Genomic DNA, 15,500 nt, shown 5'->3' on the forward strand with positions numbered 1-15,500 from the left:
TCTGTGCGGGAATCTCTCCGCTTTGCCCTCTGCGCCCCTGTTGCTGTGCTCTCCTCCGCGGCTCTGAAGCTTACCCCCTCCGCCACCCGCAGTCTCCACCCACGAAGGAGCTTCTAGTGTGTGGAAACCTTTCTTCCTTCACAGCTCCCTCCCACTGGTGCCGGCCTGTCCCTATCCTTTTGTCTCTGTATATTCTTTTTTCTTTTGCCCTACCCAGGTACGTGGGGGGGTTTCTTGCCTTTTGGGAGGTCTGAGGTCTTCTGCCAGCATTCAGCAGGTGTTCTGTAGGAGCTGTTCCACGTGTAGATGTATTTCTGGTGTATCTGTGGGGAGGAAGGCGATCTCCGTGTCTTACTCTTCTGCCATCTTCCTGGAAGCCCCTCTAGACCATTAACTTTTAATATAAGTATTGAAATGGTTAGATTTAAGTCTACTATTTTATTATTTTTTTCCTCTATCCTCTCTGTTTTCTAACTCAGCCACCTCTCCCCCACCTCCTTTCCTGCCTTCTTTTAGTTTACTTGAACATTATTTTAGTATTGAGTTTACATTTGTCTATTAAATTTTTGACTATATATCTTTGTATTATTTTTCAATGGTTGTTTTAGTGATTACAATATACATACCTAACCTTTCATCATCTGCTACGATTAATTTTGTACCACTTCATATCAAATGTAGAAAACTTGCATCCATATAACTCTATTATGGTCCTTTATGTTATACATATCATATGTATAACTTGTACTTATAGAAAATCCCAACACAGAGTGTTATAATTTTTACTTTCAGCAGAACTTACCAGAAAAAAATAATCTTTATTTATCCAGATATTTATCATTTCTGTTCTTCCTTTATTTCTGGAGATTTACATTTTCCTGTGGTGGTATTTCTTTTCAATTTGAAGAATCTACTTTACCACAGCTTGTAGAACATGTCTGCTGATGATGAATTTTATTAGTTTTTGTTCGTCTGGGAATATCTTCATTTTTTCTTTATTTTTGGAGGAAAATGATACATTTTTGTTGGATATAGAATTCTGAGTTGACTGTTCTTTCAATGGTTTAAACATGTTGCTCCACTGTCTTCTATTACTTCTGGTGAGATATCCATGATTATTCAAATCACTGTTCCACTGTATGTCAGAGTTTTTTCTCTAGCTGATTTCACGATTTTTCTTTATGTTTGGTGTTCAGAAGTTAGGTTATGATTTTCTTTTTGAAGTTGTCTTGTTTGGATAGTCAAGAACTGTGAAGGGCCTGAGATTTTACCCTGCTTGTAAGCTAACAAGTTAATAGTTTTGTGGATGCTGGTAGAAGACATGTTACTGCTGGGTAAGAGACAGAAGATTTTATTACATGTGGCACTGCAGATAGCATGAACTTCATGTTCATGATGATGTTCCTTGCCTCCCAGGTCCTATGGTATGATACAGAGCAGCCAAGGAGGATGCTGTGCATGCGGTGGGTTTGAATCATAGCTGAGGAAACTCCAATCTTTCAAAGGACACTGAAAAGAAACCAGCCAACCTTTTGCCTGACAAGTGACATTATCATTATTATAATGGTCATGAAACAAGTTTTCCCTCTGTCTCAGAGGGAGACACTATCTCTATCTTCCAGGATTATTTGCTATACAAGCATGCTTGAAAAAGATAGTCTGAAACAAAAGTTGATACAAAATGTGCAGAACTGCCATAGAGAGTTGTCTTCCAACAGGAGCATGGTGAAATTCTTGGATCTGTTAGTATATGTTTTAAATCAAACTTTACCATGTTTTTGGCTATAACTTCTTCCAATATTCAGTCCTAATCTTTTTCTCCTCTCCTTTTAGGACTCCAGTGTCATGTATGTTAGACCTTTTGATAATGTCCCACAGGTCTCTGATGTTCTGTTAATTTTTTTTTCTTCTAGACGATACCTTAGAAATGGAAGTTTGACCAGCTTTACCCATTTCACCACCAACCTAACAGCAACCACCAATCTACTTCCTGTTTCTGTGAGTTTGATTTTTTTAGATTCAACATATAAGTAAGAGCATACAGTGTTTGTCTTTCTCTATCTGACTTAACTTAGCAAAATGTCCTCAAGATTCATCCATGTTGTTATAAATGATAGAATTTCCTTCCTTTTTATGACTGAATAATATTCCGTTGTGTGTGTGTATGTGTATATATATGTACATATATATGTGTGTGTGTGTGTGTGTGTATATATATATATCTCACAGTTTCTTTATCCATTCATCTGTTGACAGACACTTAGATTGTTTCCATGTCTTGACTATTGTAAATAATGCTGCAGTGAACATGGGAGTGCAGATTTCTCTTTGAGCCAGTGATTTCATTTCCTTTAGATATATACTCATAAGTGGGATTGTTGGATCATGTGGTAGTTCTATTTTTAATTTTTTGAGGAACCTCCATACTGTTTTCCATAGTGGCTTCACCAATTTACATTACCATCAACAATGTACCAGGATTCCCTTTTCTCCATGTCCTCACCAGCACTTCTTATTTCTTGTCTCTTTGATAACAGCTGTTGTAGCAGGTGTGAAGTGGTATCTCATTGTGGGTTTTTAAAAAAAAATTTTTATTGAAGTATAGTTGATGTACAATATTATATGTTACAGGTATACAGTAGTGATTCACAATTTTTTTTTTAAGATGTTGGGGCTAGGAGTTTATTAATTTATATTTATTTTTGCTGTGTTGGGTCTTCGTTTCTGTGCAAGGGCTTTCTCTAGTTGTGGCAAGCGGGGGCCACTTTTCATTGCGGTGTGCGGGCCTCTCACTATCGCAGCCTCTCTTGTTGCGGAGCACACGCTCCAGACGCGCAGGCTCAGTAGTTGTGGCTCACGGGCCTAGTTGCTCTGCAGCATGTGGGATCCTCCCAGACCAGGGCTTGAACCCGTGTTCCCTGCATTAGCAGGCAGATTCTCAACCACTGCGCCACCAGGGAAGCCCAGTGAGTCACAATTTTTAAAGGTTATACTGCATGTATAGTTATTATAAAATATTGGCTATATTACCCATATTGTACAATATATCCTTGTAGCTTACTTTATGCCTAATTGTTTGTATCTCATAATCCTCTATCCCTATATTGTCCCTCCCCGCTTCCCTATCCCCACTGGTAACCACTCGTTTGTTCTATATATTTGTGAGTCTGCTTCTTTTTTGTTATATTCACTATTTTTCATTTTTAAACTATTAGTTATTATTTTTTTAAATACATTTATTTATTTATTCATTTATTTTTGGCTGCATTGGGTCTTCATTGCTGCATGCGGGCTTTCCCTAGTTGTGGTGAGCGACAGCTACTCTTCATTGCAGTACACAGGCTTCTTATTGCAGTGGCTTCTCTTGTGGACCGTGGGCTCTAGGCGCATGGGCTTCAGTAGTTGTGGCACGCAGGCTCAGTAGTTGTGGCTCGTGGACTCTAGAGCACAGGCTCAGTAGTTGTGGCACACAAGCTTAGTTGCTCCCCTGCATGTGGGATCTTCCTAGACTGGGGCTCGAACCTGTGTCCCCTTCATTGGCAGGTGGATTCTTAACCACTGCACCACCAGGGAAGACCTATTTTTAATTTTAAAAAATTTTTATTTATTTCTTTTTAAAAATTTGGCTGCACTGCATGGCTTGCAGGATCTTACTTCCCTGACCAGGGATTGAACCTAGCCCCTGGCAGTGTAAGCGCTGCGTCCTAACCACTGGGCTTCCAGGGAATTTCCCTTGTTGTCTTTTTTAGATTCCACATGTAAGTGATATCATACAGTATTTGTCTTCCTCTGTCTGACTTATTTCACTTAGCATAATGCTCTCCAAGTCCATGTTGCTGCAGGTGGCAAATTTTTTTCTTTTTTATAGCTAAGTAGTATTCCATTGTATATATACCACTTTTTCTTTATCCATTCACCTGTTGATGGACATTTAGGTTGCTTCCATATCTTGGCAATTGTAAATAGTGCTGCTATGAACACTGGGGTGCATGTACCTTTTCCAATCAGTGTTTTTGGTTTTTTGGATGTATACCCAGGAGTGGAATTGCTGGGTCATATGGTATTTCTATTTTTAGCTTTTTGAGAAACATCCATACTGTTTTCCACAGTGGCTGTACCAATTTACACTTCCACCAACAGTGTAGGAGAGTTCCCTTTTCTCCACATCCTTGCCAACACTTGTTATTTGTATTCTTTTGATGACAGGTGTAAGGTGATAGCTCATTGTGGTTTTGATTTGCATTTCCCTGATGATTAGCGATGTTGAGCATCTTTTCATGCTCCTGTTGTCCATCTGTCATTGTGGTTTTAATTTGCATTTCCCTGATGATTATTGATGTTGAGCACCTTTTCATATACTTGTTGGCCATTTGTATATCTTCTTTGGAAAAATATCCACTCAGGTCCTTTAACCATTTTTAAATTGGACTTTTTTTTTTTTGGCTAGTGAGTAATATCAGTTCCTTATATCTTTTGCATATTAACCTATTATCAGGTACATGGTTTGAAAATATTTTCTCCTATTCCATAGGTTGATTTTTATTTTGTTGATAATTTCTTCTGCTATGCAGAAGATTTTTAGTTTGCTGTTGTCCCACTCATTTATTTTTGCTTTTGTTGCTTATGTCATTTGGTATCATTTCCAAAAAATCATTGTTAAGACCAATATCAGGTTGCTTTTCTCCCTAGTTTTCTTGTTTTAGTTTCAGTTGTTTTCCCTTTTGATTTCTTCTTTGATCCATCTGTTGTTCCGGAGTATGTTGTTTGATTTCCATATAATTGTGAATTTTCCAATTTTCCTCTTGTTATTGGTTTCTAATTTCATACTATCATTGTTGGAAAAGATACTTGATATAATTTCTGTCTTCTTGAATTTGTTGAGACTTGTTTTGTGACCTAAAATGTGATCTATCCTAGAAAATGTTCTGAGTCCTATTGAGAAGAACATGTATTCTGATGGTGTTGGCTGGAATGTTTTGTATACATATGTTGGGTCTATTTCAACTATAGTGTTCAAATCTGCTGTTTCTTTATTGATGCTCTGTCTAGATGATCTATCCATTGTTGAGGGTGGGGTGTTAAAGTCCCCAACTGTTATTGTATTGCAGCTTATTTCTCCTTTTAGTTAAGTTAGTATTTGCTTTATGTTTTTAGGTGCTCTGATGTTGAGTGCGTATTTATTTACAATTGTTATATCTTGATGAATTGACTTTTTATCATTATATGATGACCTTCTCATGTGACCATTTTGAACTTAAAGTCTATTCACTCTGGTATAAGTGCAACTATGCTAGTTTTCTTTTGATTATCACTTGCTTAAAATACTTTTTCTATCCCTTTACTCCCAGCCTATATATGTCCTTAAAGCTAAAGTGAATCTCTTATTGACAGCATATGATTGGATCTTGTTTTTATTTTTATTTTATTTTCTATCTATTAAGCCATTTTACAGTGTGTCTTCTGACTGGAGAATTTAGCCCGTTTACATTTACATTAAATTATTGATAGGAAAGAACTTACCAGTCCCATTAAAAAAATTGTTTTTTGACTCTTGTGCAGATCTGTTAATTTTTAAAAAATACTCTTTTCTCTTTCCTTCAGGTTGGATAATTTCTGTTGATTATCTTCAAATTCACTGTTATTTTTCCTGTGTCATCTCCAATCTTCTATCTGGACCCATCTAGTGAATTTTTTATTTCACATGTTGACCTTATTTTTTTTTTATTGATAGTATGTATTCCTCTAAGAACCCTTATCCTTTAGTCATTTCAGCTGTGTTATTCTTTAATTCACAGAGCATAGCTTAAATAGCTGCTTTAAAGTATTTGCCTTGTAATTCCAAGACTTGGATCATCTTGAGAATGGCATCTGCACATTGTGTCTTCACTTTAGAATTGGTGAAATTTTCCTGGTTCTCAGCAAGTTGTGTAATTTTGGATTTTCATCCTGGACAAGCGGATTGTTATGTTTTGTAGACACTGGGTCTGGTTATAATCCTCTGGGAAATGTTGGAGAACTTGAGTAGATTAAGACTATGTGTTCTGTTTTGTCTTCTTTGCCTCTGGTTTATATCTCAATTCAGTTTTCAAAGCACATTATAAGCTAGTTTGAGTCTGTTACACACACAAGTATCTCAGAGGTTAGTATGAGACATGGGCAGTGGTTCAAATCTCCCTTTACTTCTCTATGCCTTTATTATGTTGGTCTGGTCTGTCCCACGCATGCATAGATGATAGATAAGCCTGAGACTTGTGTAAGGTCATAAATCCCCATCTAGCCGTCAGTGTGCTGAAATTTCCTTATACCCTCCAGCCTGTAGAATCTTCTCTTCCTTATTTCTCTGACCAGAAAAAAGGGAGTTCTTCTGAAAGTTTTGTGGCTGCTGCCACTGGTAAGTGACTCTATGACTGGGCCTTACCCTTGGGGGCAAGTCTGTGAGGAAAGAAAAGGAAACATCTCTCACTTTGTTTTCTATATTTTGGCTCCTCTCTGCAATCTACCTGCTTTGATTTACTTTTCAGAAGCCTCAGGAGTTGACTCTAGAGCCCTCAGGTATTTGACAACCATTTTTTTTTGCTGTAATGAACTAGAGAAATGAGCTGTGGAGTGTTTCTATCCAGTGCTGATTCCAGAACCACTGCTGCCCCTTAATTTTTTTAATGAGGATAATATTATTTAAAGGCATGTTCCAAGAAGGAAATTTTGGGTTCAGCCATAGAAAAAGTTGTGAATATATGTTCTTTGCATTTCTTTTCTGATTTCTTTTCTTAACCTTATACTGGGCCTTCTTTCCTAAGACACAAAATGCTCTCAAGTTTACTCCTGGCTTTCTGGTGCCTGCTATTTAAAACCTTATCCAGGGCCGTTCTCATCTCTTTCTTAGTGTTTTTCCAACCATGTTAAGACTACCATTTTCTCAGTAACTTACTTGAACTTAGTTATCAGGTGAAACACACTTGATAAACTAATTCTCTTTAAGGTGCTATTGTCTGGTAAAGGTTATCTCTCCAGCCAGTATTCCACACCCCCCTTGTAAGTGTCTTTTTGGAAGGAGACTTTATGTTAAATCTAAAGTCTCATCTCTAATTGTAGAATTTTAAGCTTTGATATCAGTTTCATATAGAGATATTTTATAAGGAAGAGAAACAGGAATTCTCAAATCAGCAGGAAAAATTTTACCTAAATATAAGAGTAATCATGCTTAATTACTTATATGTATAATTTTATTATTCATTTTATAAGAAAGACCTGTGTGATAATTTAAAAAATCTTATTAGCAATAAAAATAAACGTATTTTTTAGTAATAGTTTAGACATTTTACTCTAATTTTTGTATTCAGCAATAAAAAAATAGAAAAATCTCTCAGGAACAGCCAGGATTATTTTTTGTTATTACTTTCATTGTGACCTTTAAGATATCATTAAATACTTTTACTAAATGAAAGGAAAATGGTAAATATAATGAACTGTGAATAATAAAGGCTTAAATATAAATAAAATCTTCTAAAATTTACACGGGTATATTTTTCTACAGTTACCTCCCAGGTCACCCACATCTACCTGAGTGAAATTTAGAGAATATAAATCTAAATTTATAGGTCTTTTTCTTCATATTATCTAGAAACAATGTATAAAAACATTGGCCAGTAGCAAGGAGAAATAGCTATTGGCATCCCTTTTCTGGTATTTTTAAAAAAAACTGTCATTGAGATTTCACTTTTACTCTTAGTATTGGGCTATATTTTGAAGACTCTCTAGGGACACACAGCTACTTAAAACTGCAGAGCATTATTAAGTGCTTAGTGTATGCAGACAGCTATGTGATATGCTATGTGCTGTGCTAAGGGAAATTCAACAAAGAATCTGTTTTAGGCAAAAACAATATGACCCATGCATGTATGTGTGTGTGTGTGTGTGTGTGTGTGTGTGTGTGTGTGTGTGTGACTTCATCTGGGCTGAAGTAATCTGTCTCAAGCTTGGCCTGGCAGGAATCCATGTTGTGAAAAAGTCAAATAATATTGGGGGAAAATTCAGCAAACACTTGAAGATCAATTAAGCTTTAGAGGTTAGGGTAGGTGAAGCATTTTCCCCTTGTGCTTTACACTTTTTTCTCTTTCAAGATACTGGGCTAGATTCTACGACATGATGAATAAAAATTAGTTAACTCCATTTGAGGAACTAGTCATTCAATTAATTAAGTCGAATGGGTACTTTTAAATACCTTCTGTGTGTCCAGCATTGTGCCAAATGTTGTGCAAGATAAAAGATTATTCTTGGCATTATCTTGCCTTTGAAAGTATATTGGGGGAGATGACAATGAAGCAGTATGAAAAGATAATGAGAAGGCTTACAGCAAATATCTTAAATGAATTGAACAAAAAGCCATCAAGAGCATTGATTCCTTGCTTTTTCAGATTGTACCAATCATGAGGATAAATAAGCAAGGATGTGGATGACCATTGGATTGGCTTTTGAATATAGACCTCTGCTTGATTTTGTTCCTGTTCTTGAGATTCTTTTCTTTCTTTTGGGTGCCAGGGCACTTCTGGGGAACTGGTATCATTGTCATGGCTTATGCTGGTGCTCAGGCTCTGGCTACCCAAGTCCTGGGACTCTGGGAAGTGCTAGAAAAGGCTGGGCTTCCTACCCTCTTTTCAGTAATAGGAGAGGAACAGAGCGGTCTGTAAGCAGGAGGTGGGTGCATTTAGAACAGTTGAAATGCACACAGGAAGGAGGTAAAGATTTTCAGCTTGTACAGGACTGTATAATTGACTCTGTTTCTCTTGAGATTGAGAGAAGAAAAATTTTCCAATCTAATGAGAGCTCTTACGGCCAACCCTAGATGGTCGTGTATTTTTGGTGACTCCAGCTGTTTGGTATTTCAGTTTCACAGTAAGTGCTGTCAAATAACTTAGAATACATTCTTCAGGGATGCTGTACTACACATTTGATCGCAAGGAACACAACCCACTCAAGCTAGCTTAGTGAAAGGATTTTTATTTAATATAAGAAACATGAAAACAAGCGGGGGCTTGTGAGAATGGAGTTGGAAACTGGAAAGCTGTTAGGAACAGAGACAGCTACTTTCTCTGTTTCTCTCTGGGTTTCTGGCTTTTGCTTTCTCGGTGTGTTTGCTCTATTCTCTTATTTATCTGTGCAATTTAGCTTTCTATGACTTAAAAATTAGTGCACACTTGGTCAGAAATGGTCACTCTGGTCCCACCTCTGCATGACGTTTCAGGGTAAGCTCCTGCTATCTGACTCTAGCTCTATAGGTCTTAGATCAAAGTCTCAGGGAAGAAGTTGCCCTCGAGACTAGTGCCCATGTGTTGCTCAGTCACCTGCGGTCATAGGAGCAGGATGTTATGATAAAAATATAGCCACTTAGGCCTGCCCCTAAAGTAGATGCTGTGCTGTAACATATAAGATGACATGGATTGGGGAGGAGTCCCAAAGCTGCCTACAGAAGTGCATATGAATGACATTTACCCATGTAGCACTCCTTCTTGCCAAAATCAAATCACTTTCCTAGCTTTTGCTGAAAGAATGACTCACTGCTTTTCTGGAGTCAAGGGTGTGCGAGCTCGAGGACCTCAGAGAACTAACCACCAAATTACAGAGTTACCATTTGTGTTTCCTTAAAGAAGTCTACAGAAATGGATCCTCATGTAAAAGAAGTCCTGGTGGGCTGCCTGAATATCTCAGGGTTCTGCTGTGCTTTTGCTAATTAGGACACCTGTACTAGGACAGTACAGATGAATAAGCTTTGCGTATCTGTTGCTAAAAAAGAGAAGAGAATAACAATAATATGGATAAGTTGACATGGGAAAGGGTTATCAGTGGGGAAGTTTCCTTTCTCTGATTTTTTTTTACTATAAAACGATTTAAAGAAACTCAACTGTTTGGATTAAAATCTATCTTGGAAACTAGTGAATACATTTGACTTAATTCATTCAGTGAACATTTCCTGTTTGCATCCTATACACTAGGTACATGTTGCATCACGTGGCAATTGGGATGATGTTTCTTGATTTGTAGTTGGCCTCTTTGTAGGCAGAATTGGCTACATATTTGTGGGGCCCAGTGCAAAATGAAATTGCAGGAGCCCTTGTTCAAAAATTAAGAATTTCAAGATGGTGACAGCAGAGCATTAGATCAAGTACAGAACCCTTGAAGTCTGGTACCCTGGGTGACTGAACAACTTGCGTATCCGTGAAGCCTGCCCTGGCTGTGCGAGTATGGGCAGTTCACTTTTCACTTTCTCCCTCATAATTTCATGAGGGAAATGGAGGGTACTGTATTTTCTTCTCATAGAGTAGATACACGAGGTAGATCAGATGGGTCTGGTCCTTCCTCAGACTGTTATTTTGCCAAAAGAAAAAGCTCACAGTGTGCAATTTTTTAAAAAAAATAAAACGCATTACTTCTAATTATGGTATCTCATACTTTAGTTACAATGTTGGATAATATAATTATATAATTATAATTAATTATAAAAAGGTATTCCCTATAATGGTTTTCATGTTAAACCTCCCCTTTTCTTGCATATTCATTTTATTGTTTAAAACTTTCAGGTGATAAATTTATAAACTTCTTTGAAATAGATTTTATGTACAGTTAATTTTGGTTTAGTTTGTATCTTGGATTATAATAGCCTACAAAGTAGCAACTCAATGCAGTTTAGTTGAGGAAGACAATTGACTGGTCGTGTTTCAAGGGGATACAGTGATTTATAATGCCAGACTTTATGAATTGCAAGTCTTAATTATGCAAAACCAGAGGGAAATGGTTTATCTTGAGAGGAAAGTGGCAGTTTCCTACAAGCTGTATAATGTACCTTAAAATAATTTAAGTAATAAGTTTCATCTCAGGATTTTCATTAACTCAAACAGCATGTATTATAAAATATATCAGGCTGATGTATTATAAAAATGTTGAATTTTTTTAAGAAAAAAGAGCTTATATAAAATATTTAGATGGAAAAATTTCTAAAGAGAAAATAAAGGTTCCTGATTTATTCATAAAAAAATTATGATAAAATTATCCTTTGTAGCATCAATATAGCCTGAAATTCAGTATGATTATGCTGGGAAGAAGGTCATTCCCTTTTTTAAGACTGAGCTCCTGAACTGATCAGTCTCCTTTACGTGTTCTTCTTCCCACTGTGGTGCTCCCTGTGCTCTGGCTGGTCTCTCTGTAGGGCTGTCTCACACTCCCCCTGGGCAGATGCCTCTGTGTCAGGGACAGGGAAGGCACAATATCAGATGCTCGCAGGAACTGCGACTCTTGGTATTCAGACCTGCCAGCCACAGGCTTGTTCCTTGCTTGGTTCCTGAACCAGAAGAAGCCTGACTGGCAATACATTGAGGGTCTTCTTCCTACCAGGGAGAATGATCTGTAATTATTCTGTCACATTGTCTGATATGTGACAGTGATTCAGTGTCTGGCAAAGCAGAGATCAGCATCTTCACCTCTGTTTACCTTGCCATCCCACTGTAAGTGTGGCCAGTCTGTTGTACAGATCTTCTGTCGATGGGCTCTTGGCTTTTGGTTCTCATTCTAGTTTTTTCCTGCGACTGAATTCTGGATCATGGAATTGGCTGGGACTGAACCTTATTTCTAAGCTCCTGCCAGGTTTTTCTCTCTGGGCCTGGATCCCGCTTCCAGCATCCTTTAAAGAGACTTAAATAGACCTTCATAATCTTACTCTGCCTCCTACTAGGCTGGACAACTCTTTCATTGATTAGACATTGTTCTGTGTGCCCTCCCCTGCTCCTTGAAATGAGATTTGGGGAATGTGGCAACATGCCTAGACTACTTTTAAGTTTACTGTGCTCCAATGGGACTAGTGATCTCTTCCCAGAGTGGCCTTGCCTTACTGTTAGGTTTTTCTCAGCTCACGGTCTTGAAGATCCCGAGTGTCACCAAGGCTTGGCCAACTATAATTAGAACCAGGAAATTGGTTGAGATCAATCATTAATTGCAGTGGCTTAGCAAGGTGTTTTGGATGTGGTCTGAGTTGAGTGGTTATAATTGAGTTGATCTCCTCTATTAAACAATGTGAAATATATTTTATCTATTGGCAAGAAAATTCTTTTGAGATAATAAAGAGTGGAAAGTTCCATTCGGTGAGGAATTTTCTATCTAACTCTACCCCACTGTGGAGTAAAACTCAGTGTGACTGCTTTTCTTTTAGCCATAGAGGCTGATCCATTATCCTTTCCACTGTTGTAGCTCCAAGAGACAAAGAAGTTCTAGAGCCAGTGCAGGGCTTCTGTTCTTTCTTCAGTGGCTCTTGAGTTAGAATTTGCTCCAGAACCTGCTCTAGAACAATTAGGGGCAATTGAATTTTCAGCTCCCATTTGGCAATCGCCTGACTACTAAGGACCTACTCTCCTTTAGCTTCTTCTCTACCCACCTGAGCCTCCTCAGAACCAGAGTTCTTCCCTGGACAAAGCTGACTGGTGATTAACATGACAAAGAAGAGTGCTTTCAGCACCTGCTACCTCCATCTAGGTGGTGGCTTTTTTGTTTCCTGTACCTCAAATCCCTTCTTCCATATCAAAGCCCACTCTCAGATTTCACTTGAGAAAGAGCAGAGTACTTTCAGTACAAAGTGTAAGTCAATAATAGCTATTATCCTATTTTTATGATATATACATATAAGTATACTTATATTATCTCATATATCTCATATTATCTCTCTCTTTATATATACTATACCTACAAACACAAAAGATATGAAGTTTTTAAAAATAGGCACATTAGCAAAACAATCAGTAGAATTAGGTTACTAAACCAAGATCTAAATAATGAGGATGGGGAAATTTGAGGGAGAGAAAATTTGATTAAAAACGTAGGTTAAGAACACTAGATGTAATTAAGAATTAATTTTTTCAAAAAAAAAAAGAATTAATTTTTTCTCTAAGTTATCTGATATGCAAGGCAAAACTACAACATGATCAGGTTTATAACCTTATTTTGTCCCAGATCAAAAGAAACATACCCTTTTAAAATGAGAGATAAAATGTTAAAAAGTAAATACATGTATGCACACACATTGTATATATACATACATTATATTATACACACACTATATATATATTTCTAGATGTTTGTGGAATATATTTATAGAATATATATATGTATTTAGTGTGTGTGTACATATGCATATATATGTATATATATATAGCACATTCCCATGATGTCATTCTCTAGTCAGAGGTTTTAGGCGTTTTAGGACATACCTATTTCTGAAACTGTACAAAAAATGCAGGTCATAAGATTATCCTTTGGTGAAGTCACCTTGGCTTTGAGAGTTAGGTAGGAATAGAGCATTGTTAGTTGTCATGGTTTTGATATTATTTATTCAGTGTTGGCTTTGTACTTCAGCCTGGCCCTGGCAGCCATATTGGCTGCTGTAATGCAGTTGTGTGGATATATTTTCTGCTCAGGTTTGGTGACCTAACCAAACAGGTTTTCTTTGGGTTGAGGGTAACAAGTTAATTTCAGCAACTTTAAAAGTATTTTCTGCTTGTTTTTTTTAGAAGATGTAAATGCCTCATTGGGGATTTCTTTGTTTATAGTTCTTTTATTCTTCCAATACTAAGTCAGATGTCATTAGTGGGATTGATTTTCTGTTAGAACACATTTTAATCTGTGCCCACATATATTCCTCTTAGAAAAAGAAAAGAAATATCCATTTACTAATTCATTTACTAGAGTCCAGGGGTACATGAAAATGAAGAAAACGGGGGAAAGACCCATTCACTTTTTTTTTTAATTGCCTTTTTATTGTTGTCAATGAAACCCAGTTCAGGGAGAAAAAAAAAAAGCTTACCTAAACAAATAAAATTGTTAAATAAGCTGATTAAAAAATAGGATCAGTAGCATAGGTTTGGGGGATTAAATGTTTATTAAATCAGACTTTTAAATCATATCGACCTATAATCTGTAAACAAATATAGTACATGTGTAGGTAAAAGTCTGTTAGATTAGCACTAGTGGAAAAACTGAAGATTCCTTTGTACAGTGGTACCTCACTGCTCCTTGGGCCAATGCCATGGGGCCATGTTCTAGGTGAGTTAAATGAAAAACCAGAAGGAGTTTAGCTCAATTCCACCTGCTATGATGGATTTCAAAGCAGATACTTGTTTCACATTATAGTAGGTTGGATTATGGCAAGGCAACAGTGTAGTTTTTACATTCACAGATTGGCTGAAAAAGTATAAATTAAGCTTCTTTTCTAGATGTCTCTCTCTTCCCTATTACCATAATTAGTAAGAAAGATGAATTAAAATAAATGGTGGACCACAGGTAGTTATAAAAATAGATAACTTGTAGAGTAATAAACATCTACAGTTAGCAAAGCACAAACATAAAATTTACCTTTTTCCATATGAGCGGAATATTATAAGTATGTTCAAGTGGTACAGTCAGAGACTTCAGAGTGGTAATAAGGCGTTTATAAAGAAAAAACGCTCAAGTACAAAACCCAGAGTAGGAAGCTGAATGCAGATGAGAATATACAAAAGACAAAATCCTAATTCCTCATATCTGATTATCCTACTTAATAGACACCACAATTAATTTACAGCCTGTTATGTATCTTAAAAAGTAACACTTTGTTACCTGTGTACAAACTTTTTAAAAGATTAATTATGAGACAAGCAAAAATTGACTTAACAGTGGCAGTAAAATCAATGAAACTTGTATGATTTTGTGTGCTTTCACATACTTCTGTATACAGGAGTTTAAAAAAACTCGTGCAAATTCTATTCAAAAATCAGTTCAAGTATAGAAGAAGAAAGTCCCAAGCTGGAAAATAAAAAAGGATCAAAATCTCAAAGTGACTGAAAATCCATGAATATATAAGTGATATTCATAGGTTCCCTTAATATTTATCAAGTGCTATGTAAGGTAACTGTAATGTTATCCTGAAGCCAATCTCATTTAAGAGATACAGTAATTCCCATTCTAATTCTAGATTTAAAAGCACTTAGTCCACACAACATGTGTTTCGGTGAAGTTGACATTCACTTACTCGTACATATACTTGAGCTGTCCTAAGGTCACCTCAGCCAGGAACAGTGTACCTTGGAAACTTTGGTAGGTTTTCTTGCCAAAAGAAATCTCCATAATCTTATATGTCTGGGACTTGCTGGGTTAAATAAACAGGTTCCACTAACAAACTAACATACATTCTACCCCTTCAAGAGGGGTGTACAGATGCAGCTTTTCCCAAACTCAGTGGACCTTTGGAGGGAACACCGGAACCACCACTGGGTCCCAGGACACTCATTTCCTATGGAACATGGTTTGAGAAATGCCAATGTCAATCTAAAGTAAATTTTCTAAAGTGGTGGTTCTCAAATTGTAATGAACACACAGAAGACATGTCAAAGCATAGATACAAGATCCCACTTCAGAGGTCTGGATTGGGACCTGGGAGCATGCATTTCTAAGAGACTCCAGGTGAAGCTGATGGAGAGAGGTCCACA

At 36.9% G+C, this 15,500-nt stretch overlaps 1 long non-coding RNA gene across 1 annotated transcript in view; it reads left to right on the plus strand.

The window, feature by feature from the left end:
* Positions 1-1,912: 1,912 nt before the first annotated feature.
* Positions 1,913-15,500, plus strand: part of LOC115851197 (uncharacterized) — a 268,333-nt gene continuing 254,745 nt past the window's right edge. Inside the window, exon 1 of the long non-coding RNA XR_009558841.1 lies at positions 1,913-1,998. This is a non-coding gene — a long non-coding RNA (uncharacterized lncRNA). The remainder of the gene's footprint in view (positions 1,999-15,500) is intronic.

This window comes from Globicephala melas, chromosome 14 (genome assembly GCF_963455315.2).
Source record: "Globicephala melas chromosome 14, mGloMel1.2, whole genome shotgun sequence".
NCBI lineage: Eukaryota > Metazoa > Chordata > Mammalia > Artiodactyla > Delphinidae > Globicephala > Globicephala melas.